Source organism: Buteo buteo, chromosome 5, assembly GCF_964188355.1.
Source record: "Buteo buteo chromosome 5, bButBut1.hap1.1, whole genome shotgun sequence".
NCBI lineage: Eukaryota > Metazoa > Chordata > Aves > Accipitriformes > Accipitridae > Buteo > Buteo buteo.
Genome location: NC_134175.1, coordinates 27,562,606 through 27,590,435, shown reverse-complemented (window position 1 = coordinate 27,590,435; position 27,830 = coordinate 27,562,606). Strand labels below are relative to the sequence as shown.

Here is a 27,830-nt window from a genome sequence, read left to right as displayed (position 1 = left end):
TTCTATTCTAGAAGAACAGAAATGTATGTCATATATTTTAAATGCTTTATGGAATGCACATTTGAATAGAGTACCATGACTGATACCTCAATTTAAAAAAAAAAAAAAAAAAAAAAAAAAAGATAGGTATGTCTTTAGACAATACTGGAGCTAGAATAGAAAATAGCCATAAACATTTTCTTTTTCCCAGATTTAACTGCACTGTTTGCAACAATGATCTCCAGAAGAGCCATCATTCTACATGAAAAAAATAGAGGAAATATGTCTCCAACACAAACTGAGAAGTAGTCATCCTATGGCATGAGGTCTCACCTGCAGCACAGTATTTAATTCTTGGTATCCATGATGAAGGATAGGAAAAATGAACTTAAGATGGGAATAAGAAGAAATCATAAGAGCAGCTGGATTCCAGTGTGGTAAGAATTAGAAAACTCCACCTAGTTTTGAGATTGTAAAACTCTGTGCCTACAAGAACAGAGGTTTGGACAAGATGAGCCTTGCCCAGTATTTCTATTTCCGTACGTGCATATTCAAACAAAACAGTGGAGAAAAATCTGTAAATCAAAGACCACCTGGTCTTCATATGTTTGGCTAGGTATAGAATAGATTGATAAATCAATCCATCAGGCAGTGGTGCAGAGTTAAAATCAGACTTGGACAAAAACTACAGAAAATAAAAATATCTGGACATTCTGTCTGAAAAGTTTTTTAAAGATGACCTTGGTCATGCAGTGAGAAATATGAAAAAAGGTATAAATAGTAAAAACTTTTGATGTGTTTCCAGGCAATACTTGAGCTGCTAGAGCAAGGGATTGACCTGCCAGAGTAGCAATTATGGTGAAGGAGGAAAAAGCCCAGTTTTCTCTTCTGCATAAAACCATCATGCATGAAGCCTAATAACCTGGCCACAGCATGAGGGACAAAGCTCTAAGTATCAATGTATCTCTTACATGAAGCAAGGACTTGTCAGTCCCTGACTGATAAAGCTTATTGTGTTGAGCAGCAGGTACCTCTTAACTTGAAAAGGATTTACAAATTGAAAAGAGACTGAGGCAAAGCAATATAAAAAGCAAGCTCTGGGAATTCTAGAAAATACAAAAAAAGTTAAATATGGACACCCTAGGAACAATGCATGACAGACACAGAGGCAAGAGGGAGGACAGTATATTTGAAAGACTTCTGAAGTAAAGAACTCTGAAAGGTTTGGAAAATAGAGAGAACTGAAATAAAAAGATATAACTGAGAAAAACAGGTCTGACTATCAGGGAAAGCTTCTTGACACCAAAATTATTCTGAGTGATATTTAATGTTCATGGTGGCAGCCTTTTTGAGCTGAACCAGACTGTGGAAATAATCTCCCAAGAGAATCTGGCAATCTTAACCGCACATGCATGTGTATCGAAACTGAATGAAATGGTGTTACATGTACAAGAGAAGCAATTCCACATTGACAAGGAGCAGATTAGATGACAAGCAATAGGTACTATGATTGCAGTCATTAAAGACAAATTGCAATAAGGTATTTATAGTCAGTGTCAAACTTTTCTTTTATGAAGTACAAACATGGCCTTGCTTGATTTCAAGGAGGCTATGTCTTTCAGAAATAGTTTTATCACAAGTTTTGGTCAAGAGAGCAATAAAACGGAATTTAACAGAAGCAAACAAAAGCACAAACATATGCTATAAACTAACATCAATGATGTCCCTAGTGCAATGTATTTTATTGTGTCCATTCTACAGCACAAAGTGGGTCCTTCCTCCACAACCAGGGTTGTCAAAAGCTTAATATCATAACATGGAAATATATAGAAATATCTCCATATTTCTTTGTATAGAGAAATAAAAAGCTTTAGCTTAATAAGAGACAAGAGCACTTATTTCTGTTTGAAATTTGCATTTTTATTTTCCTTTGGTACTTGCAATTTTATGCATTTGAAATGCAGAGAACAATATAAACAATAGCAGAATCACTCTGAGAGGAATTATGTACCTATTCCTGCAGACAAGTAAAGCAGAAAAACTTTCCACATTTATGCTTCTGTCAAATCTGGTTGTTGACAACTGAACATTTTAGTAGTTCTCAATACAGTGGCAGTTGCAAATTCTGGGAAAAGGAAGGTTGCTAAGATTCCCTCTCACTCTCCAAGTGGAATTTTCCACTTTATATAAATACTACTTTTGTCAAAGCAACTTGTACAGAGTCGTGCTACCACCACACATGAAATGGAAAGTTCCACAGCTGTAATGAAACTGGGAACTTTTGTTCATGGAACACTTATTTTCATATTAAGGACAAACATGCGTCATAGTCAAAAGCAGTGTTGCTTATCTTTGCAGTAAATACAAAATTTACAGCTTTATTCCTAAATGTAAGTTGTATCTGATTTTAAATGTTAATTTTACATAATGTATTTGTAGCAAAGTTCATGATATAACACCCCAAGCACAGCTGCTAGTTGCTATGTCCCTTACACCTACCATAACAATTTGCTCACATGCAAAGCACCATGAGCTGAATCAGCAAAAAGCAGAAACAGCTTTCATTTAGGGACATTAGGATTTGTACAAGTTGCAACAAAGGTATCTATCAAATAATTTATACTTACTTTTTCTAGAGTGACAGCAGATTTCAGCCATTATTACTAGATACATCAAAGCACTTTGATTAAAAGCTGATCACTGACTCATAAAAAGTAGGGCTAGATAATCTCAAGTCATCCAATCCATCTACATGAAATAAAACAAGAATTCTACCTTAAATCTACAGTGTCAGTCAAACTCCACATTATTTGAAAATCACTTTACTATAAATAGCACTCAGAACAGAGAGAAAAGAAGGAAAGGTAAGTGAAAGGCTGGCAGGAGAAGGAAAAAAAATACTGCTACTGGCTCCATGGAATTTGGTGCATTTTCTGTACACATGTGTAGCTCAAGTACTCACATCTTTGAAACAGATCTTAGTGAACTGTAAAGAGGTATTCACTAGAAACTACAAAAATCCCTAATATGTCTCACATTTAAAAGAAGGTTCAGCAAGATTATGTGATATTTGCAGAGTAAATAGCAAATACTGACAAGCATCAAGATCTTGCTCGTAGTCTGGAACTTTAATTACTTGAGAGAAAATATAGAAGAAAATAATAAGACAGATTATAGTTGTTAATTATGCAGACTAATTGATGAGTTACAGCAACTACTTAGCCATTTCAAAGTTCATCCTTCAAGAGCAACTAGATGTTGAGAAATCTGTTCTAATACCAGTGAGAACAACATAGACATACAGTCCATCTTTCCCTGAAAGTCTGGAATCCCCCTGCTCAAAGTTTTGCTTGCACTGGAAAAGTTACAAAGTATAAATACATATTTGGCTTGCAAAAAAATTGTCATTGGTAATAAAGCAAAAAAGAATCATATGCAACTTTCAATTTTCAGAAGAGCTTATAGGGCTGGACTTAGGGGCAATAATGGCTTTGCTTGTAGGTTGAGCAACTTAGAGAATCAGTGAGATTTAACTCTCACAACACATCAGAAGGGAAATGCTCCCCAAAAGATTCAAGCAAAGGCAAGAGGGCTGAAATGGGATATAAAATTTCACTGTAAGACAAGGTAGAGAATTGAGCCTGAAGGGATACTGACTTAAGCGGGCACTGCTTAGCTTGAGGCCAGCCTGGAGTGACCTGGTGGTCTTCAGTTCCTCGTATGAGAGACGTACAGTCACATTTGGCACTATTATATATGTAACTGTCCTCAGGAGAGCAAACAGGTACAGAGAAGCCTCCACTACTTATATTATAACCACTCTGCAAAAGGACCCTGTCAGTCTCAAGTGCTGCTGTTATCCTGTTCCTCATGAGAATGAAATTCATTTTATTAAGCGACCTGGCAACTACTGTCCCACACTTGATATCGACCCATACCAATTAATCTCATCAAGCATGTTTACCCAAGTTTATTTCACTCTCATTTAGATTCCCACCATTCTGTCTCTTCTCTCTTACTGCTTTATGGGTAGTTGAATGTATCTGACAAATGAATGACTAGGTGGCAGCTCTTACCCTGATGTCCACCCTCCATAGGTTAAAAGTAAAAATGACAGAAATCTTGACATTTGTGAATTTCCTTGCAATGCCTTTCAGCTGACAGTCAAACATGTCCAAACAGTCGTCTTAGTTGCTCGCTGTGACATCACACTGATGAGCTGACAGCAGAATTGGTAAGAATATGCAAGATGACTTATTTTTCCCCATCTGACTGGTATCTCTCCTCAGCACCATGTGCCTGCTGTTGTTGCTAGCTCTCACAGCAAAGCAGAAGCCCCTGCCTCAAGCTCCCATCCCCACCCACGCAGGGTGGCTTGCTGCCCCAAGAGCCTGCTGCTGTAGACCATTCCACTTTTCATCATTGCAGCTTAACACAAAATAAGTTTGAACGCTGATCTGGAAGAGATCCTTGAAGAGAGCCTGCATCAGTGCCTATACAAAGATAACTTCCTGACATGACACATATTTGGAAGGGTACCTGTTTGTATAAGCTTTAAAAATATATGGGAGAAAATATCCAAGACAAAAATGTCATTAGTTCATTCAAACTAATCCTGAACTTTTCACAAGAACGTTACTGAGCTGTTAACACCAAGTAATAAATAGCTTGTAACAGTGCTCTCCTTTGAAACCTGCAGTTCCTATGTTAACCACAGCAGTGGCTGTATCAGTCACTCCCTTAAGCAGATATGGTCTCAAACTGTACAGCAGAAGAAGCTGTAAGCAAACAAATGAATAACTGCTATAAGATCTCAGTCTAAATTTTAAGTTGTCACACAACAAGTCAGCTTATGAACAGTCAAAGACTATGTAGTTTAGAGTTTCAGTTTAATTAAGAGTTTTAAGAAAGTCTAATATAACTGGGAGCTTCAAAAAATGTGTTATTTTATTTGAATTATATGTATGCTTTGGGTTTACCTATGGACTTTGGAAACCAAAAGACTGCTCAGAAAGCTTTTGTATCTGAGACAAATAAAAACAAATATGGAAATCAAGCCTGCAGCGAGAGTTGGATGTGTTTCATGGTGCCAACAGGCTAAATTATTCGAATAAAACAAATTAAAGAGAATACACTGATGTTGTCTTCATTTAGGAGGGACACAAACAGGTGTAACTGGATTCATGAGTAACCAAGGACCACATGAGTATCTGTCCAGTTCTCTGAAGTCTAAACCAGCCATCAGATGGTATCTCATGCTGTTGTCAGTGAATGAAGCTGTTCTGTTTGCCTGCATCAAAAGAGGGTTTGTGTGATGCTGTCAAGTCAGACTCTGAAGAACAACTGGTTGAAATCTCCATCCTCCATCTTTCTCATGGAGGAGAAAAACATTCTTTGAAAACATACAGTTCAAATAATCAGGAAGCCTGGATTCAAGAAATGAGGTGACATCTTTACAAGATACGGAGCCCTAACGTGGTACGTTAACTGGAGAAAGTAGCACTCAAATTGAGCTAATTTACGATTCCAAAAGGTGTCTTGGTACATGCTGCATTGACAGCATGCATACATACATACATATTAAGAGGACGAATTCCCAGAGTACATACAGTGCCAACAGTTCAAAGAGGTTTGTCAAATATCGGACACAAATTACTTACCGAATCACAGAACGGTTTGGGTTGGAGGGGACCTTAAAGACCATCTAGTTCCACTCCGCCTGCCATGGGCAGGGACACCTTCCACTAGACCAGGTTTCCCAAAGCCCCAGCCAACCTGGCCTTAAATACTTCCAATAAATTAATATAGTTATTGTAATAAATACAGTTTTATAATAGTTTTATTTTCATTAACTCATCTGTCACTACTTTTCTTTAAGAATGATTTCCTCATTTAGTATGTCTCAACTACATAAAAACTACTTTAATTCCTATTTCCCCTGCTTTAACATCAAGCATCCTTTTTTGACATTGTTCTCCTCTCATAGCTGGTTTCCAGCATTATTCTCAGCAGTGTTCAGTCTCATTTTCTCAAGGCTTTTTCCCCATGAACGATTTTCAGTTTTATACGTCAGTAAAACATCCAAGCTCCTGGCACCGTGGGGTTAAGATCAAAAACTGATGATAATTCCTCCCAACCCCCTTTTATTATTTGTAAGAAAAGCACTGTCTTTTCTTTTTTAAGATGCTTCCTTTTTCAGATCAACACTGAAGCTAGATGAGAACTTTAACCTTTAACTTTTATCCCCTTTACAAACTGGCCCCACTTTTCTAAAGTGGTGTTTGTTCTCTGTTCCATCAACAAACTGAGAAGAAAGCTTGAGCTCTTCTCCAGGTGGCATGTATCGTATATATAAGGACCTCTTCACTTTTCATGCAACTCATTCCATTAGAGAAGGTAGACCACAGTTTCCTGTTGAATTTTAAAACAGTACCTCATGATAATTTATAAAAACTGCCAATTGCATCAACCTTACTTCTTCTCTTATGTCATCTGCTCTAAAATGTCACATGCAATACTTCAGCCATAGGTGCAGTATCTATTACTGGCTGTAAGTGACCCTGCACTGGCATCCATTTTGTTGCTATCAACAATCACTTAAGCATTACAGATTCTTTGGCTGACAACATCACCTACTGCTTTGTTGTCATGCTTAAAGTTGCCATGGAGACAAAAGAACAGCTGAATAGCAATCTTAATGCTTTAGAAATGCTTATTCTTTAGTAATAGGATGCTGCTTGCCGGTATGGAGTCTCAGGGTTTAATGGAAGTTATTATAAATAGTAACTTTTGAATCAAAGTCCCACTCAAAAAAAGGGCAAAAGACAAAAAAATATATTTGTGCTTCCTCCTGCCCACCCTAGTTCTACTGGTAACAAACAGACGTGGAGGAGACTGTCTCCCTGCTGTGGCACAAGGCATCGGCACAGCAGAAGTTGCCTCCAGCCCCATATTCTGAAGGATACAACAGTTGCTGCACCAAGATGCTTACCTTATTATCTCTCCATGCACCTCTAGGTTGCAAATAACCTCAAAATGGGAAGGAATAAGGGAGTTCCATACTTCATCTTCCTCACCAACTCAGGTAAAGCGCTGCTCCATCCACAGAAACCCAACACAAACTAGGAAACAAAATCAAGGATCCTCTCCTTGCATTTTTTCCTCTAGCCATACAGATCTGCTTTTTCTGTAGCACAACCCTTCCTACACAGAGTACGTGTAGAAGCTCAGACTAACAGCTGAATCCCACTGCTCTCTGCTCATAATGCATTAACTCACATTACAGTATAACTTGCAACTGATGGGAATAGAGGGTGCTCAGTCCTGGGATACTTGGCACCTTTCAGATTCCAGTGCTAGATGTTTAATCCCTTCCATCACCCGGCAGCTCTTGCTCCTGAGTGGACAGAATGCATGGGATCAAAATGAGTATCACCTAAAGACTTGTCTGTCTTAAATCCTGTTGTTGGTGAGTCAGAGAATTTCTAAAGATCATTATAAACAGCAGATTATCCCTGGTTTGGTACAGTGGATGAGAGACAAAATGCAATAAAGCAGAGTCTTGTCCTGCAAAGCCAACCAAAGCAAGCAGCTGTCAGGGACAGCTGAAGGAATATTTTCCCATACACGAGCCTTCCCCTCACCCTCCACTTGACACTGCTGTCCTTCTCCCAACACCTCAACGGCAGCAAGAACACAAAACCTATTCCCAGGGGTTGCTGCCTGATCCTTCCCCAGCAGTAGGAGCAGCTTCAGCCCCTCCATTTCCTGCCCCATGAGCAGAACCTGACTCGCCTCTTCCCATGAAGTGCAGGATAACACAGTCAGGAGAAGATATTCTAGCAAGACAGCAAGTGGTAGGGGGTAATGCACAAGAGGAGGAGGAAGACTGAGATAAATGATTCTTCCTCCTCCTCATCAGCCCTCCCTGCTGAAAGACTCTTGCACGCCCTTTCCAAGTCACTGAATTGTCTCTGCCCTCCCTGCCTTTGCTCCCCACAGCCCTGACATCCCACTTGCGGCTCCTTTTACCTCTACAGAAGTCTCTTGCAAACCCACAGCTTTGAATGACCCGGCTCTGTGCCAAAATACAGTTTGTTGACACTTCAGAAAGAACACTTCACACTGAGGATTATGATCTTTTACTCGCATTGGGCAAAATCTGCTTTTGCTAAGAAGCCTTGAATTGACTTTGGAGCTCACAGAGGCAAAAATATTAAATGTTAATATATGAAAGAGCAGGCAGACTGTAACAGCAGAGGTGTGAGAACATTCTATTGATAAGCTGAAATTAAACACACAGATTGATCCTAGTTTTACAAATTCTCTGATCTATAGCAAAGGTGCTTAAAGTGGAAATAAAATTCTAAAAGAACACTACTTTTTCGTTCTTTTGAGCAAATACTTTTCTATTACCTGAGGGAGAAGAGGAGAGACAATGATGAAAGAAGTTTTTATTACAGTTATTTAGTTCAGTATCTCAGCACTCATCTGCAATCCTAAGGTCTAAGGGACATGATGCAAACAATCACAACAACAAAGAGGAGTGAAAACATAAAAGCAACTTCATCAAAAAGAGAGCAAGACCATATTTTAAATAACCTCCTTGCCCACTCTCGGGCGTCTCATTATTCCAACGTCAGTTTTGCCTCAGCAGGTCCCCTCCTTCCAATCACAGAGAGATTGCACAGCTTAAGCAAGTCACCTGGGCAGATGCCCAGCAAGACAGAAACTCGTTCCAAAAAGAGAGAGTGCTCTCCTCTTATGGCATCTTACTCAGAGGCATCAACAGCCCGTGGCAAGGATGCCTGACAACAGTGCATAACCCCCACTTTGGAAGAGCATCCATCAGGGGCAGCGGAGAACTGGGACTTGGGCATCACCCCACCAACACCGCAGCGGCTGCGCGTTTCTGACAAGTCTGAGCCAACACGCTGGTCTCTGGCTACAGACAGAAAACGCAGTCAGGCACATCACTTCTGACAGGTTGCCAAGCCCAATTCCACTTGTCTCTAAAAGTGAGGGATGAAGGGAGAAGATAAATCTGCTAACAAAATGATCAAGTTTCTGATCCTTGTGCCCCCACAGTCAAGCCTGAATGGAAGGGAAAGAAGTCCACACACCACGAAACTAGATAAAACTCAAAGGGAAAAGGAAAACAGCTGAGTGGCAGCCTCAGCTCAGTCCCACTGCATTTTTATCAAATATGTTTGGAATTGCTCTCACCCTGGGAGAGAAAAATCTTCTCTGAAACACAATTTAAAGAAATGTGTGACGGGGCAGGAAATAAAAGGCTTCCATTTACAAGGTTATATGGAAAGACCATTTTATAGGGGGAAGACTTCCGGAAAAGATTGTTCAATGAAAAAAATCCACATGGAATTCAAAAAGAAATAAAGCAAGAAGCTGATAACTTCAAGGTCAAGTTGTATTTGAAGATTAACATATATTCACAAATTATGAGGAATATGAAAGGGTGTGCATTTCAAGCTTAGCACCTATTCACACAAATTCCTTGAGAGAGACACTGTACTAGCATCTATGAGTCTAGCCTAACTCATTTAAGGACACCTGAGAAAAACCCGGACATATAACTTCCTCAGACAAAGTGTAAGTCTTTCTTTCACAATACAACTAGATTTAAAAAAACCCAAAATTAATGCCCTCACATAATTATAGAGAGTTGATTTGCAGTGATAGATGTTTGCCTAGGATTTCAGCTCCTATATTTCCATTTTAAGTATCTTGAAGAAGGACAATACCTGGATAAACTGGGGGGTGAAGGAGTAGGGCACTCAGACTACTCAAGTACAAAGGAAGAAATGCATTTAAGATGAAGGGTAAATAGAGGTCAAACATATAAAGTTGTAGAAGGGATCCAATCAAATTATGAAAATGAAGAATGATGCAGAAACTGGCAAACACAGCCATAAATCATCTAGCAACTTCTAGCAATAAAGAAAAAGCACAAACTTGACTGTTATCTTGCTATATTAGTTTAGTACTTCCTCGCTGCATCTTAGTCAGTGAGAGGAGGGATTCCTTGGTGTGAAGGCACTGATGCAGGAAGCCTTTCCGTCGAGAAGTTTGGCAGAGAGAAGCTGCATTCCTTCTCAGAGCAAGGGGCTCTGGGTGGAGCACGGCAATGCTGTTACAGCCACCATGCAATGTCCTTGCAACAGCTCAAATTAAGAAACCTTGCTGCCCTTTCAGTAAGTCAATCTTTCACCTTTTTGTTTCTTGTGGTGTGAACAATCATTCCAGATGCAATTTAATAGGAGTTTGTGTATTTTCTCAGAGGTCAGTATCAGGTACTGCATTATTTATGTTCATGTTTCCTTAGGGAATTAATCCTTAGGGTATCAGGGGTTTAAGATTCTGATGAAAGGTCTTAAAATTCCCCCTGGATTTGTATTTGTAGTTGACAGTGTTATGTAATTTTTAAGTACTGAATGACTCACAACTGCATATAAAATACTGACTTTGTAGAAACTTTGTTATGCTTCTTAATATTTCTTACACTGTCCTTGCTCTAAGGGTCTAGGATTTCAGTCCCTGGTGTTTGGATTTACAATAAGCAATTCCTCTCTTCCAAGTAGAAGTCTTTCCTTTGTTTAATTTTAAAAAGCAAATACGGTGCCGAGATCCTCATTTTTGTTAGACTTGCATAACTACATCTCAAAGTATTTCTCAAACAGCTGTAACAGAAGGATTTCCCAAATCTTACAACTAGCCCTCCAACTATGAGCAAAATAAATCCCTAGGTTTATGGACTCAGCATGTTAAATGTATCTGGATGAACCTTTCCTATTTAGACCAATTATTAGAAAGTTTTATCATTTGTTCTGTGGTTAGTTTTTCTGCAATCAGCTCACCCGCCCAGTCCACAAAGGCTGCTCATTTCTTTTAACTCAAAAGAGCTACTCAGATCCCAGTAATGTATCTTTGAAACATTAAGACTATTACTAGCTTAAGTATCACTACAGTTTAGTAAGTCTGTACTTTTATTTTAATTGGATTCCTGAAGGGGAAGAAAAAGGGTTATTTAGTTGTTTTTGTTTGCTTGTTTGTTTTACTATTATTAAGCTGTAATAGGATCCCACGCCTTTCATTACCTGATACTATTTCTCAATGGCCAAACTTGAACAGGGAATCAAAAAGTAAAATGATACTGTTCTTAATGTCCCAAGAGCAGACAGCTAAAACAGTAAACTGATACCATTTACAGCTGCTAGAAGTAAGCATTTGGCTTAAAGACCTTTCATGTAATCTAACAAATGTTTCAAGTCACCACATACACACAGAGTATGCCACTAAAAGTAACTCCAAGCAAGGAGTTACAGGAGCACAAAGGAACAGGAATAACCAAATGGCGGAACACTGAATGTCACCTTTATGAACCCATTGACCAGGACAGGAACCACGGACTAACTCCACTGCAGGGAAAGCACTGTTCAAAAGGTATCTATGAGTTGACTAGATACAGACAATTTTGAAATAAATATTTTAATGAGGTTATTAAGACCTTTAAATGCAGCCATAGAACACCACTCCTACTGCTATTACTAGGACTAATTTAAAAGGAAATTAGTATCTGTACCACTCACTGCACCACGAATGTTTGAGGCATAAATACTGTAAGCAAAGAATGTCCCTTAATTTGATACACTGGAGCATAATTAGGAATGATGGGATGGAAGAAATGAATCGTATTCCTAAAGCTTAATATTGGGAAAACCATTATCCAAAACAACCTATCCAATAAAGCAGAAGGAGAGTGTCCCATGGGAAAGGCAGGAAAGGCAAATAGCTTAGGACTTCTAAAGAAAGATCAGAAAATAATGGAATTAGTGAGTGCAGCCTATTTTCACGTGTTTCAATATCAATTTCACTTGTGTTTCAATTGTATTTTTAATAATAAAACTTATTAAAATGTATTTTAAATGTGATAATTGCCATAATTTTAAAATTTAAAGAGCACGGAGCCACAGAGTAATCATGTAGTCTCTAACACTGCTGATCTTAAAGTATATCCTTTACTATTGAGTATGCTCAGTGAAAAGCTGATTGATTTTGTTCTATAGCTGGATTTCTACTTAATCAGAAACTCCCCATGGACTCCTTTGCACTCAAGATGCAGAATCAAAATGAAAACGCCCTCCCTTCTAAGATTTTACTTCTCTTTCATTTAAATTGCACAAAGATCAGATTTTGTAATTTGCTGAGCCTATTTCTATTCTCACATATGCCCTTGTCCATTAGATTAATTCCACTAGCCTCAGAGGATTCACGCGGGTAAAAAATAAAGACTGAGCAAGCCAGCCACAAGACACTTTGAGCTGAAGCTTACGCCCCATGACAGACTGACCTGCAGTACATTAGGCAACTGATAGGCAGTGGAGATGCTGATCAGCCTTTTGTTTTAAAGCATATCAGAAATACAATATACCACTTCAGAGGCCAACTCCTCATTCCACTGCAGTGAGCTGCAAAACTTCCAACAAAGCCAAAATTACAAGCTAACAATTTAAGGGTAAAGAACAGCATTCACAGGGAATCTTGTAAAACCTGGTCACTCAGCTTTATAGCTTGGCACATACTGTAAGCTGTAAGAACACTGGGAAAGAGAGATGGACACCCTACTCCTTTACCTCCAAGTATTCCCTGTATCTTTTACTGGCTGAACAGCTACCCTTTAGTGCCATCAAACTCACATAAACATAGAAATTACTTTTTCAGTTAAACTGTAGGATTGAATCTATCCTTATTCCTCAATCTTTTCAAAAGTTTTAAACACTTTGAATTACTCTCTTTTCGTGTCTATAGTGCCCTTAGTTTCCTATAGTTTTAAGCACGCATGGAGTAAATCTCTCTTCCCACTGTTAGGGATAACCCTACTCTGATCTTGACTGTATCCTCTGTGGGGTTTTTTTCTTCCAGAAACCCCAGTGCTTCTGTAATTCTCTACCACAATGCTCTCCCTACCTGTTCTGACGTCTCTTCCTCCCTTCAGTTTCAGACAGCACATTAAAAATAAAAAAATTGCAAATACTTCACTCATACAATACTCCTTCTCAGCCTCAGCCACAGACTCACACTTACCCAGAACTTGAAGTTTTAAAATGCACATCTCCAAAATGGCCTCTCTTCCCAGGCACCCTAACTAAAAAATCTACTATTTACAGAGAAGCACTTTACCAAGTTATCTGTAGTTCTGGAGATGTGGGACTACCTGAGAGAAAATATGGCTAACCAAGAGAAATCTAGGCTTTTGGATTAAACTAAATGAAGCTTCTTGGTTTTGTAAAAACATGGGAAGGGAGAGAGCAGGGATTTAGGAAGATCTTTCACCATGGACATTACCTTTCAGGACAAAATTAATGAATTCCTATGAGGTTTTTTGTGCTTACCAAAAATCTGAATAGCTACGCAATACATATAGGGATGTTCAAATTTAGGTCTTTGAACTATTGCTATTTCTTGCAGCCTTCTTTTTCTAAGTGAGTAAGTCTAAAAAGTTCATAAGTGAATGTCTGATAGTTAGGTTAATATTCAGCGCTCGAAAGGGACAAAATATGCTTTCTAGTCAGCCATGATTTTTCTATGATTTATTCATACATGCACTACTTTGGTTCTCTGTCAGAGATAACCTCGCCCACCCACAAGGCAGGGCTGCTTTCTTTTTCTGCTGTGCTACTACCTGTCATTTCAGGAAGTTGGCAGAGGCTTTTCAAGAACTTCTCAGAACTATTTTTAGACCTATTATTGACATTTCTACCAAAGTTTCAGCTGTGCCACCATGACACAGTGACAGACATTAATATATGGTATCTCAAGTCACTAAAGAGCAGTTGTTAATATCTAGAAACTGATTAATTTTTACCCAGGAGACAAAGCACATGTATCAACCTAAGAATAGCCCTGGAAGCTACTGCCAAACACAATCTCTAATCTACATAATCCTCTTAAATTCAATCTTAAAAAAGAGAGAATAGAACTTGTTTATAGTAGCACGGAACTTCCAAAATATTTTCAAACTCTTTAAAGGTGGAATTCTGGGAAAAACAATGCTTTAGCTACTTTTCTGGGATTAAGAATTAGCTGCTTTTTCAGAATTCTTCTAATTTGGTATCTACCCTTAAGACATGGGCTACCTTCCAAAAAAAAAAAAAAAAAAAAAAAGCAATGTAGAACACTATATCTTTTCACATCTTTATTTCGAAGTAATCATTGGATGTTGCTTTTTAAATATATCGCACTTTCTAAACGAAAAGCTGGCCTATGGCTAACTCATTAGCCTCTTGCCATAATTATTTCCTTCTGTCCTCTAAGTCTAATTTGATGAAGGCCTCCTGATATATGTCAGCAAGAACTACTTTCATAAGAACACTGTAGGACTGTATCCCTAAGTAATCTTAAGTAACATAAAAGTAATTTAAGTCTCCAGAGTCTGCAATAGTTATAATTCTATTTTAACAATTATATATAAGGATGTATTATATTTCTGTTTATTTACAACAATGAACAAAACAAAGTGCACTAACTGAACACAACTATAGAAGTATATGACAAGTTTAGGGGTCTTGGGGGTTGGTGTTTTGTTTTGGGGTTTTACTTTTATTCTTAGCCTTTTCTCAATCAAAACAGGCTATTCTATAGGCTTAAGACAGACACCATCCAAGCTGTTAACCAATACGGTGTTTTTGTGTAATATGGTAAAAGGTATGACTGCATGCTTTCCTGAGCATGAACAAGAAATACAGGTAACAAGAAGCAAGATACGGTGAGATGAACTTGAGCATTCTTTTGCATCAAGCAAATGTCTTGACATTTAACAATCCATGTATTGTTGTAGAATGACAAAGAGGAAGAGTTCAAAAAGAAATTTTCTTTCCTCCATTCCGAAAGCTATCTCTTTCTTCAGATTACCCATAAAATCTAGAAAGAACAATCTGATTCTTTAGTCATCAACTTCAGTTTAGTACAAAGCACAGCATCACCAAGGACACACATTTTAGTTACTGTCTAAATATATGCTAAAAATGGAGGAAAAATTACTTCAAAATATAATTTCCCTACATATGAAAGTCTCTTTTTTAATTCTAGTTCCACATAAGCACACCCATACAAGCAGGATGCTAAATAAGAAAGCAATACCAAATGGAGCTCTGCATAGACATGAAGATCCAAGTCTGCTAACAGGTGGGGTTTGAAAATAACATACCAGAAGTACCATGTAAATGCTGGTGAGATGCCTCGTCACTTGTGGATAGCTGCACTTATTGCTTTTATATCAATCTCTTCAAATAAACAAATCTGCTTTATCAGGGAACGCTGGACATTAGTTTGGATCTATGCCTAAAGGGTATATACAAAAAGTTCTTTGGGAAGCACTGCCCTTTGAAACATGCAAGTCTCAGACACATATCTCTTTGGTAATAACTGTTAATGAACTTACCTACTAAAATAGATTTCAATCACAAAGACTACAAAATTTGGTTTCATAACATAAGCTGAACTTCACTGTCTGGCTTGTATTACTACAATAGGCAACACAGAGTAAGTAGGAGGTTTGCACACTACTTTTTATTGTAAGAACACATTTTTCAGTAGCTTATAATTTGTCAGTCTGTTAGTTGAAGTTTTCCTTGCCTACTTTAAATTTTTATTATTGTTTTAAATTTCAAGTCACTTCTGAGAAAAGCTCTTATAAATAACTGGAGGACATATACGCTTGAACAAAGAAAAAGTGGTAGACATCAATCAGTTAGGATTACCTGATGCTGTCCATTGCAAAGTGTTCTTAAAATTTTGGGGGAACTTCTCAGGTTTTTGTTGACCATTGATATTTGGAAGAATCTCCTAAGCCTAATCTTTGGTTTATTGATGTACCTTCGGAAGTGTTAAAAATGATCTGTTCCTACCCTCACCTTTGCCCCAGAGAGATTTCAACAACCTACAAAAACCACTGACCAATCTCAGAAAGGCCAGTGCTACTTATAAAGCTTATGCCATACCCGTGACCTTCACACACTTGGTCCCCTACAACCACTGGAACAGTGAAAAAGACCACCAGGGTAAGAGATCAAAATGTCCACTCTCAAAACTGAAATTTAGCACAGTGTCTCAATACCCCAGCTACCTCCTCTCCTTCCAATGGACAGGTCTCCTCCAGGGGTATGAGGACAGGCAGGCCTTTCTCTCAACCATTCTTTGAAGGTAGCATGTGTCATTAGCCATTGTTCCTACTCACAGAACTTGGAGAACAACAACATTTTTCAGAGTCCTTGCAAGAATGATGTTGGAAACAAGAGGAACCAAGACAGGTTTAGCTTCCTCTTACATGTTCTTGGATTCAGCAACTTTTTGCTTGAATTGAAAACTGCCAACTTTTATTGTCAGATAATATTATAAGCCCTGTAGATCAGAAAATAAGAAATAATAAGTATACTGTCTCCTGTCCCTTTCTGGTTGCACCAAGGTCAGTTGTGTTCTTGCTTCCCTTTGCCTGTCTGCTTGCAGTAAGGCAGAGCTTCTCCCTCAAGGCACACAGGACAAACAGAAACAGACATCACAGCAAAGAATTACAGGAAGATATAAGTAAATCATACATAAAGAAACTCCTTATCTATGCCAAAGCAAGCTGCATCAGGATCAGATTTTTCCTTGACTAATCTTGTTTAGAGTCTCGCAAAAACACTAATGAAAGACCTGATCAAAATCCCAGAAATTAAAGCAGGAGAAAACTGTTCCAAATATAACATACTTCTAAACAATCCCTTGTTTTAATTGCACAACTCTGAATCTTGGCCAAAAAGGTTCCGCAGAATTCAAGCCAAACCCATCCCCAACAGTACACGTCTAACTAAAAAGAAAGTTGTTGTTCAGATAGATCCTACCTTCTTTTACCAGTTAAACCAAGTTTTGTAGGAGAGAGTACTGCTTGTCTCTGTGTCCATTACCCTATTGATTGTTGTGTAAATATTAGGCTTCCTGCTTGTGGGGAAACTACTGCAAAGTTTCTTTCAGTTCTGTTTGCACATTTCAAACTTGTGCGTGGTTTAGAACAAGGAAGTTTATGTAATGTTCCCAAGAAAGTGCAGTACATCATGGCTCATTTTAATTCAGGTATGAATACATGACACAGATGAATTCACAAAACACTCCTTTCATCTGAAATTTAAGTAGTAACCCTTTTTCAGCCAAAGGTTTAAGCAGCTTTAAGTGATGACATGATTATATTTTCCTGTTTCTTTAAAGCAGTACTGGATAGGAACAGCTTAGGACGAATCTTTGCTGAATTTATTCAAATACGAATACACCATCAACTATAAGGATATTTGAATAAGTCATTCCAAAAGATCTCAATGTTCTCTACAACTATAGAATATAATGATTTTAAACTTTGCTCAAAGCATTTTAGTATTGCAGCGCATAAAAGCAGCTTTTCCCCAAAGGCCAAATTTTCAAGTACTGAACAAACCCAAATATCTGTTTGCAAAACCAAGAAATCTGTACATGCATCTGGGATATTCACCTATCTAAACACAAACCTATGACCCAAATTTTATTTGTGCACTGCCCTTTACCAGTGCCCATCACTGAAATTCTTGCTTACCTGTAAAGCTGGTTTCATCCTTCCTACAGAGAAAGCTTTTTAAATTACTATTACTAGGAAGTATCATTAGAAAAGTGATGGTGGAGTACTTCTGTGCTTCTGGATTACCCCTCTTTATCTAGACACCTCCCACAAGTTGAGAGTCCTGTTCAAACACCCCCTTTCCAGGACCCATTCTGACCCCCATTGCTGCCTCTTGCCCTTATAACTCAGAGCCCTGTGCCTGCTGCCCCGAAAGCATCGTCAGGCGTAGTCACTGCCACCGGCAAGGGTTAGACATTTTTCTTCACCTGGCAGCATTTGTGTTGCTCAGCTCCTGCCAAAATTCGTATCACCTTTGGTGCGCAAGCTTCCGAATTTTATTGGGTTTCCCCTCTCAACAGAGTATCTCTTTCAGCTTAACAGAGCTGCATGTTCTGCATAAAACACTTTTGATGAGTTAAAACGGATTTTTTGGTTGGTTGGTTGGTTTGGTTTTTTTGGTAGGGGTGAGGGGTGTTGCTTTTGGGGATTTCTTTGTGGTTTTTTGTTTGGGGGGAGGGGGGGAGTCCCCACTTTCTGGATAGACAGAATTTTCTCTACTGTTTTCATCACATTGCAACTGTCCCCAAAGGCTTGACACCAATTTTGGGACTCTCACTTCTTTCCCTCAGCTTGCAAGTCATTTTGCCAGGACAGTGTCAGCTTGGGCTTGCCATCCACTGGCCAAAAGCGGCAGACAGACGATGCCTGGCCAGCACAGACTGCTTGTTGCCTCTGCCTTGTCTCCCAGGAGTCAGGAAGAGCCCGAGATTTTGGGGCTGTCTGCATTGCCCAGTAGCCGTTTGCTGTGGACAATGCACAGCAGCCTGGCCCACTCTGTGGGCTGTCAGATGAGCCACACTGGAAAACCAAAGATAAATGTGAATCTAGACATTACCATGATAATGGTATCCCAGGGGAATTATGACTGGTGATGTTTAACTATGCATCCTGAAGGTGGCATGGAAGGTGTGGACTGTTCCAAGTTCAGAGAGAATGAAAACATTTCTAAATACAGAATCCTGAAATCACGAGTGAGCAACAGGAACAACCAAATCGCCAGATTTCTCTCAGACTTCTCTGTTAAAACCTTCTACAATATTTATTTCTTTGCAACACGGCAAATTATTATCATGACTATGTCTGAATACACAAAATGACACAGAGAAGCAAAGGTCTAGAAAAATCAGAGAGCGTTTTCCTACCACAAAGAATTCAGCACCCAAGCTGTAAAACTATGATCATCAAAACATAAGCACAATGTCACAGACACATATATGGAGAGAAAGAGAACAAGAAATAAATGCTTATGAAATACCTGTATTTGCAGTCCTGAAGCACCTACAAACATGCAGCCTAATTTGCTGAAATCTGAGCAATTTAACTAGACTAAGATAAACACTGCACTAATCCTAAATTCTGCCTAACAAAAACATCTCCCCAGGCCATTTTCATGCCTTTAGAAAGTTAAAACGAGGTGAAAGTAACCAAAAATTATGGTCAATGGATACATATCATTTTTAGTGAAAAAAGAGAGATAAAAGAATTAGTTTTAAAAGCAATGGAATCCTATGAAACAGAATTTGCCACAGCCTGAGGATGATCAAACTTACACAGAGCAGAGGATATATAGAGATATATATGTCTATATACATATATAACATTGATAGAGATATAACATTCAATTCACAGCAAATGAGCATTCTCTTAGTATTTATTTCAACATCTGAAAAAACTACCAATGACATTCCTCCAGATAAGATTGCCTTGTACAAAAAAAAAAAAAATTTAAAATGTTTTCTACAAGCTAATCATCTAACTATAAACAGGACTTTGAGGATAGGAGAGCATTTATGTTTTCGACCTAACAAGGCATCCTAAGAGAAACTTTCTGAATGCACCCTGCATATTTTTTAACATTGCAGCTAAGCAGTACAGTGTAATCTGCAACATATTAACATTTCATAAGCTCAATAATTTGAAGTTGTTCTTTAAAATACACATGAAAGCATTCCCTATTTCAAATGCTATTACTATTTATGGTTATTGAAACTATTATATAACATAATATCAGTCAACAGGATTTAGCGGCATAATGCTAAAAGGAAATTAAAGACATACAATAATCAAGCATTAAATTTTTACGGCGAACCATCAATATGCTCACAAATAAGAAATAAATTATTTTAATATTTAAGAAACATATTCTTCCAATGGGCATACTAACAAGATTTTTCTTTTATAGCCTTCCTTCAGAAAATGTCACGATTACCATCTGAACAGGGGAAAAAAAAAAAAAGATAAAGTTCAAATGCTGATTTTGGCATTTGTGTTTCTCTGACGTAGTTTACCTAAAGATAAAAAGTATCTGAAAAAATAGATCACAAGCACCCACAGTGCTAATATTTCCTAATGCAACTACTCAGTTCCTAAACTGCAGCAAATGAGCACAGCTTTCACTAATGGATTGCTATTAAAAATAAATCAGCAAAACAGTGCATGTATTTCTCCTTCCATTCAGCTGGAACAAGCATGCAGCGTTCTATTATGCAGCTAGTTGAAAGACAGATTTCAACCTCCACATGGAATTACTTACCCAGAAGCATGTTTCTCATCTACAGTTAGTTCAGCAGAATAGAAAGTTCTGCACAATAGATCTAGCAAAGGGAATGTTCTCACAAGCTCCTTTTTGACTTGGTGCAAGTCTTGAGTCGAGTTTGAACTCAAGCTGCTGAGAAATATGCCTTGCCCCATAAAGCTTCTGGGACACTTTACTTCACTCTCATTGGTGAATGATACCTCTTCAGACTATGTAGAAGCGATGCAGAAACAAGCAGTAGCTGGTGCCACCTTAATTTGAGGTAACAAAACCATAAAAAAAACAGAAAGTCAACACTTCACTAAAGTTTTAAAGTTATGTATTTTAATATGTCTGTTCTACAGTTGGTTTTAAACTAGTTGCCTATCTTTGACCAAGGGAAAAACTCCCCACAGAACTACTGTATTAGAGTAATACAGTGTATCAAGGAAAACGTAAATGGTAGGCTAAATTCAAGTTTTGCAAAAGCAAATGCCCCATCTTTCCATAGTGATTGATTACATCACAGCTGAACTTGTCATCTCAGATACAAAAGACTTCCTTTAAAGAAATACCAGCAGGGAGCTGGTTTGGGATTTTTTGTTTAGCTCAAAAGTCACCTGCAAGACTAACATGGACACGGAATAAAAACATTTAGAATACCGCTGCTACCATGGCAAGTACCTACTGTCCACTAAAATCCACCACAGACTCTTTTTGCATGATTAAAATTAACTTCTGTTATGAAGAGAAAAAAATCCCTCTTCCTATTATGAAAGCAAACATCTGAAAGCTGGGACTCAAATAATACATTTCTAACTGAAAGAGGTTCCCATGCCCTGCATCCCCTCACTTTGGGATGTGCTGTGTCAGTATACTACAACTGGGGTCTGCGCAGAACTTCTGACTCTTCAAGAGAATTTTTCCAAGACCATCCCAGTAAGGATAGAAAGAGTTTTATTAAAAAAAAAAAAAGAAAAAACAAAACCAAAAGCATTAGGGGCAGATTTTTATCTGATGCAATTTGCAGTTGCAGTAATGTCAGATTAATTCCTCATGGAGAAACTGAAGATTATGGAAGAAACCTTGTATATAACCCTTCCACTCCACTGCTTTGCCTTAAATGTATAGAGTTAAGATTTACTTGATTTCCTCGTTTGTTTTTTACAAAAATGAAAGGATGGGAGGAGCGGTAGAAGAGGACTTTGAAAAGCAAACTACTTGGAACAAAATTCCACATACCTAGATATACTAGACTAAATTTTTGTGAACAGATTAATTTTGTACCCGATCCTTGACAAACCATATTGTTCCAGTGACGACACTCCTCTCTAGGGTGTGACTGCTGGTTACTCAAAACAGCACATATGAAACTTTAGCTTAATCTTATTTTATTCTACAACCTCCTACTTCTCATTTTTTCTAATAAAAGGGGGATTACTTCGATAATTACCTGCCAGCATGACTTGGCAGCAATTACATGATTTTGTTACATGTCCTGAAATATTTGGTATTCCTGTTAAAAGTCCCTTCCTTTTTTTTTTTTAAGACAAAAAAAAAAAAAGAGGGGGGTGGGCATTGCTAGCAGTTACGATCACAGAAAAACAGTGGAAAAAGTGAATCAGCTTTGACATAAAAAGGCAAATAAAAATGAAACCCAATTAAAAATAAACCTCTCTGATTTTTAAGCAAATCTTGTGATCTTGGAAGATGTGACTCATTCTCGTTGCGCACTTGGGATTGGCAACACCAAACCTCTATGAAACTTTATGTGGGTTTTATATAGACTCAGATGACTTAGCAAGATGACCAGTATTCCCAAGTAAATACTACATTCTCTCATGCTGACAATAATACTAATACTTGTATTTTCTGTGATGTCTGAAGGATTTATTTATTTTTTTTTTATTTCACTGTTAACTGCAGAAGTGTATCACATGTTCCTTACCACATCGTATGTTCATGCATTACAGCAAGACAAAATGGCAAGGACTACATCCCCCCCTGAACTGGCAAGGCATGCTTCCCCCACTCCCTCCACTTGTTCAATGACTGTAATGTCTCTTTTTTGGCAATGTTTGATAGTTCCTTGCTAAAGCCATTACAATGCACTAGCATGCTCAGGTTTAACCGCGTAGCTAGTTCAACGCACTGTAGCTCCCTTCTATTTCCGTCTCCCCCTCAACAGCACATAACAGCCCATCTCACAGAATACCAGTCTTTGGTTGCAGAGCAAGGTCTTAGGACTCACTGATCACAGTTTTAATGTTTTAGCCTGCCCTCTAGCTCACATCTAAAATGTGACCTCCAGGACACAAACAGCCAGTTTTAACTATATATCTCTCTTTCCCTCCCTTTAAAAAAAAAAACTATTAACTCTCATCTACTCTACTAATGCCCACTGTCCCAAGAATCTGGAGATCCCTTGATTTTTCTTTTGTCCAGGAAGGCCTCTTCAGAGAGCCATAATCAGTGCTGATACAGCATGGATGGCCCCTCCACACTGTCAGCACAACGGCGTCTTTGGCTATGAGGGTATGCGAGACACTTGTGCGAGCACAACAGGTACAAGCACAACAGAGATGATGTGGGTGAGGGGGCAAGCAGCAGGACAGCAGTTTCTTTCAGAGCACCAGTCTGAGGTGATCATGCAGCTATTGCATTACAGATGGTGCTAAGGAGCTAAAGAAGCAACAAGGGTAAGGATGGGTGCTGGAAGAGAAAGAGGAGAAACAGTGGAATACAGTGGAGAAAGATGAAAAAAAGGGGCTTAAACGCAGTATAATATGTGAGAGAAGAATGGAATGAAAGGGCAAAATGTTTTTGTAAGATAGAAGAAGGCAGAGAAGGAGAGATGAAAAGAAAGCAAAAACATTAAGGGGAAATGAAAGTAAAACAGGCAAAGAACAATGGTAAATTAAATATGACAAAAGCAAATGCATTTTTTTCCAGCTAGCTATCAGGTGCTGACCTTCCAGAAGACAAGCTGGTACAACATTCACTGTAAGTGTGGTACCTACCACCACAAATCTAAAGGGGAAGAGAGAGAGCATGAGAGCATGCACACTAGGACCTTTGAGCAACAAGAAAGGAAAGGCCTCTTGAGGAGGTGATCCGAGGACAAATGCACTCAGGTCTCATTCAAGAGCAGCTCCTGTAGTCAAAGAATGAAAAGCTGACATACAGCTCAACCGGCAAGATGCTCAGGTGGTGTCTTTTTTTTTTAAACTGAAGTTCATGCTTTAAAAATTTTCCCCCTGTATTTTCCTAGCATCTCTCTCTCATATGTGGAGGCTGGAGAAGTGGCATTTTGAGCATTTCTAATAGGTTACTTACTATCTCTGGCTAACGAGTTTTAATAACAAACAAAAGTCACCTAGAATCCATCAATGTCTACACAAAACATGGTGTTTAGACTTCCAGTCTTTCTGTGTCCATTTTCGGTCCCCAGATTGCTTTGATACAGATAAGTCTCCCTAGCAGACTGCAATATAACATGCTTCTATTTTGGCCCACGTTTAGAAACTTAGAGAATTGTACTGTCAGGATGTGACTGAAGAAAAATGGACATTGTATGTAGATGTGTCATATTTTCAGCTTGAGCACCGATCAAATCATCCCTCCAGAAGTCCAAAATTTAGCACTTTGGACTTCTGTAGAGATTAGTGTCAAACAGCAATAACAGCATCCTGCTATCAAACTCATAAAAGGCTTCTCTGCACGGCCATGCTTGGATCCTTTAGGTTTGGTCCTTTGCTTTTCATGCACAAACAACGTTTTAGGCTTGCTGTACCTGTTGTCAAGGCTATATCTTCAGTGCACCATAGGCTAGTCACATACAGAAGTGTTGTAGAAGTTTTTCACAAAAGGGTAGTTTAGGAAAAATGGGCTATAGCTACTACATCTAGTAAAAACATAAAAGTTAAGAAAAAGACAAATCTTAGTTAAGGTTTGACCTTCTTGTTACTGTACTATCCATCATGATTCTTGATCCTCAATTTTGTTCACCAAGTATTTTCACATACATATTTTGAGCAGAAGAATGCTACTGTTAAGATCTCATCTAAAGTGAGTATCATGAATATCTCAATTAAATTATAATGATAAGTGGACTATCACACTAATGAACTGCAAGCATTCTTCAGAGACATTGACTCAAAACAATGACTAGTATGTGAAAGAAAGGACCTTTGTTCAATAAAAAAAAATATAATAATAAAGGATTCACACCAGTAATCCAAATTTTGCTAAGCATAGGGAGTTTCAGATCACCCATACTTTGCTTCTAAAATTCAAGGCAAGAATCAAAGCAAAGACAAGGTAACTTTGTCAGGAGAATACTGAAGCTCTGTCAAATATGCTGGGGAATCTGCTGGCTATACTTGAATCATATTTTAATCCAATGCATTTAATACAATCCGTAAGAATCATCTCAGTTTAAAGGAGGAAAACAGAAGTCAGAAGCAAGGTAGACTAACCTGACCCTACTGTACACACAGAGGAACAGGCAGAAGACATCATCAAGCACATGTCCAGGGAGTAACAGTTAAATCCCTTTTTCACTAGACAAATTTCACAGGACATGGCGAACTCCCAGGGCTTCTCTGAAATTTCTCAGAAAAGAAAAGTATCAAATCAAAGGAGTTCAATTATTCTCCTCTGAGTCTCTCTCCCACATCAGGTTAATTACAGTGAGTTGTGGTACATGCAGACACAGATTCAAAGCAGAAGCAAGCAACTGTATTCTCCCAAACTCACAAATCATAACCCTACCCAAGACATATGCACATTCAGTCATACATGAATTACAGCTCTTCCTCTCATATAGAGCACTAGATCCAGCCGTCACTAGAAGTTTTGCTCTCGGAGGATTTAGAAAAGCAACGTATCTCTCATAGTAAACACATACTTGAAATGCATATGAAAGGACTATTAAAAACTACCAGCTCATGCTGTGTATCGTTACTTGTGCTTACATGAAGTAAGTTTTGCTTAATGTTACTTGTCTGTATCTTTACTTCACACAGATGCATCAAACTTACACACATATATTCACATGTGTCTGTCTCATTAAACTTAGCACTCTGTTGCATGCTAAATGAAATAATAAAACAGTATTTCTGTTCCAGTTTATGGTATTCAGAAAAAGAAAATATATCATTACATTGCAGCTCCTTAGATCTTAATTTTGCCCTCTGGACACTCCATCATGAGAGGTGACCTTCAGTGCACCCTCAAAAATGATGTTTTACATTCAACAACTCCTCCTAGGACACAGGTGAGATGACAAATATTCCCCTATATGTTACCCTTTCATGGCGCACAGAAGTCTTTCCATACTTAACAACCAAGTGTCATGCTGTTGAAGACATGCACCTTTGTCACGGCAAGGGATGAGGCAGCCAAAAGAACTTAGTGTCAATTTAATTCTCACTCTTGAACAGGGATCTTCAGAGACAAATTCTTAAATCCTTCTCCAGCCTCAAGGACTGCAACGGGTCCAACAGGTATGCAGCCCTCAAGGCCCTAAAAAGTACTGATGAGAATATCACAAGCATGCCACTCCAGGTATAAACGCACAGTAAAACCTATTTTTGTTCAAGTCATTAATCCCCATTGTCCCAAATTACTTGCTACTTTGACCCAAGAATTTGTCATTATAAGGTCTAGATGACAACAAATGTTTTAGGAGCCATCCCAGTAAGTAATTACTTCACCTCAGTTGGAAAAAGAGAACGACAGACTTATTTTCTGCTTTGGATCTTGTGCTCCCAAGCACTGGAAAAGAGGGAGTTTCCTATGCAGTGTATCAGACCCCCTTAACCCTTCTTCTTTATCATAACCTTTCATCATGGCTCATCACCTTTCAGTTCTCAAACTGTTTGCATTGCATTTCTGTATATCCTTCAGAAAAATTTAGAATTGAAAAAATAGTATATTTAGAAAAAGCAAAACTTTAACAGTCTGTATACCTCTTCCCCAGCTTTTGCTTCCAAAATTCAAATACATATAAATTCATCATAATATTAATGATAAAGAGTTCCTAAATAATGTGAACAACAGGGAATCACAGAGCTTAAGCAGCTGCAAGTTAGTCTAAAAAATTCTACTAAAAAATCATCAAGGGATGTTTTATTATACGCATTAGAGTTAATGCTGAGAGATGTCAAATGACATCAAGCTCCACAGTACTAAGAGCTCTACATACACAAGTTAAGAAAGAATTCCTGACCTAAGAGGTTACAGTTCAAGTAAGCAATACAAAAAAAGATACATGTGACAAATACATCAAGTTTTATGTATAATGAATTAAAGCATCTATGACTTTCCCAAAGTCAAAAAGAAAGTATGTGATATGCCCTGCTTATAATAACAAATCTTCTCTACCAAGCGTGTTCTATTCTGATCATTTTCTTTAATTCAGACTACTAGAGCTGGAAAACAGTTATCCCATCACAACAGATAAATCCCAGTGTCATTACTCCTGAAATATAACAAATTTTTTTAGAAAGTGATGATAAACCATTAAAAAAAACAACCAAACAAACAAACAACCACAAAGGCTTAACAGTCCAATGCCATTAGCAAAGCAGTTTGTCACTGAGGAAGAAGCAACACTCATGCTCCAGAGATTCCCAAATTATGGTGCAAAGAATTGCACGGTCAGGCTAGAGAAGCCTTTGTGCTTGAACTAAAGCATAAGCACTTTCAGGGAGAAGGGGAAGAGGAAAAGGGAGCAGGCGACAGGGATTCAGGTTGCTGAAAGAACTTCCTACAGCCTGGGTAGGGGGAGCATATTGTGGCATATATTGATACCGGTAATTCTAAGGAAAGGATTTGCCTTCACTATCATGAATACCTTGAAAGAAACTCTCTAACTATCTTGAAAGTCACCCCTTTGACACCAGAAATATGAAAATACAGTAAAGGCTGTGGGAGAGGAGCAATAAAAAGTTCCATGCAGATATTTTTTTTTTTTTTTAAATCAGCATGCTTCTCTGTTGTTAAGGGATAATAGACGTTAGCAAACCAATCATCAATTCATATGATATAAATGGAAGCAGAGTAGGTCACAGTCACAGAAATGTTAGATTCATGATAACAAATGAGAAAGACATTTGCGCTGACATGAAAAAGTAAGTTTAAGACAGCCTTCTGAGCCATTATTTAGTTTGAAAATACATTCAAATCCTTCCAATGATTCTAAGACCCTTAGGAACTATTAAAAAAAAAAAAAAGAAAACAAAAAAGAAGAACATGCATACAAGGACTAATACGCCAAAAAATCTGAACATAGGCAGGAAGTATCAAGACAGTTTTACTGAGAGAATGAAGCCATAAGAAACAAATGATACACCCAGGTATATTATAGTACAGGGTGACAGCTCAAACTGCATTAATCCCCTGTTTTAAGCACTATCTCATAAAAATTATTCACTTGTCCTTTTCCCTCTCCCTGGAGCGTTTAAAAACAAAATTTTAAATTAGAAGCAGCAGCATAGCAAAACCGAAAAACATTTGATGAACTAATTTGTTTAGTTTACATTAATAAGGGGATAATGACACATTGATCAATTTAAAGTTCATATTTTTGGCAGGACAGGCCTTTTTGTAAATAATACTCAGAGTTGATGG

General features: G+C 38.1%; 1 protein-coding gene and 1 long non-coding RNA gene across 6 annotated transcripts in view; one reads left to right on the top strand and one right to left on the bottom strand.

Moving 5' to 3' along the window:
* ZNF385B (zinc finger protein 385B) overlaps positions 1–27,830 on the bottom strand; it is a 176,162-nt gene that overhangs the window by 77,069 nt on the left and 71,263 nt on the right. For 2 of the 4 annotated variants that reach the window (XM_075028327.1, XM_075028328.1), the window contains exon 1: positions 6,971–7,221. The exons of the other annotated variants lie outside the window; for them this stretch is intronic. The gene's annotated coding sequence lies outside the window, so the exon portion shown is untranslated. Of the gene's footprint in view, positions 1–6,970; positions 7,222–27,830 lie in introns of those variants that run through there. 4 annotated transcript variants of the gene reach the window in all.
* Positions 10,058–27,830, top strand: part of LOC142031225 (uncharacterized) — a 51,894-nt gene continuing 34,121 nt past the window's right edge. The window contains exon 1 of one of the 2 annotated variants that reach the window (XR_012650461.1): positions 10,058–10,190. This is a non-coding gene — a long non-coding RNA (uncharacterized LOC142031225). The remainder of the gene's footprint in view (positions 10,191–27,830) is intronic. The other variant, XR_012650460.1, reaches the window with a different exon arrangement.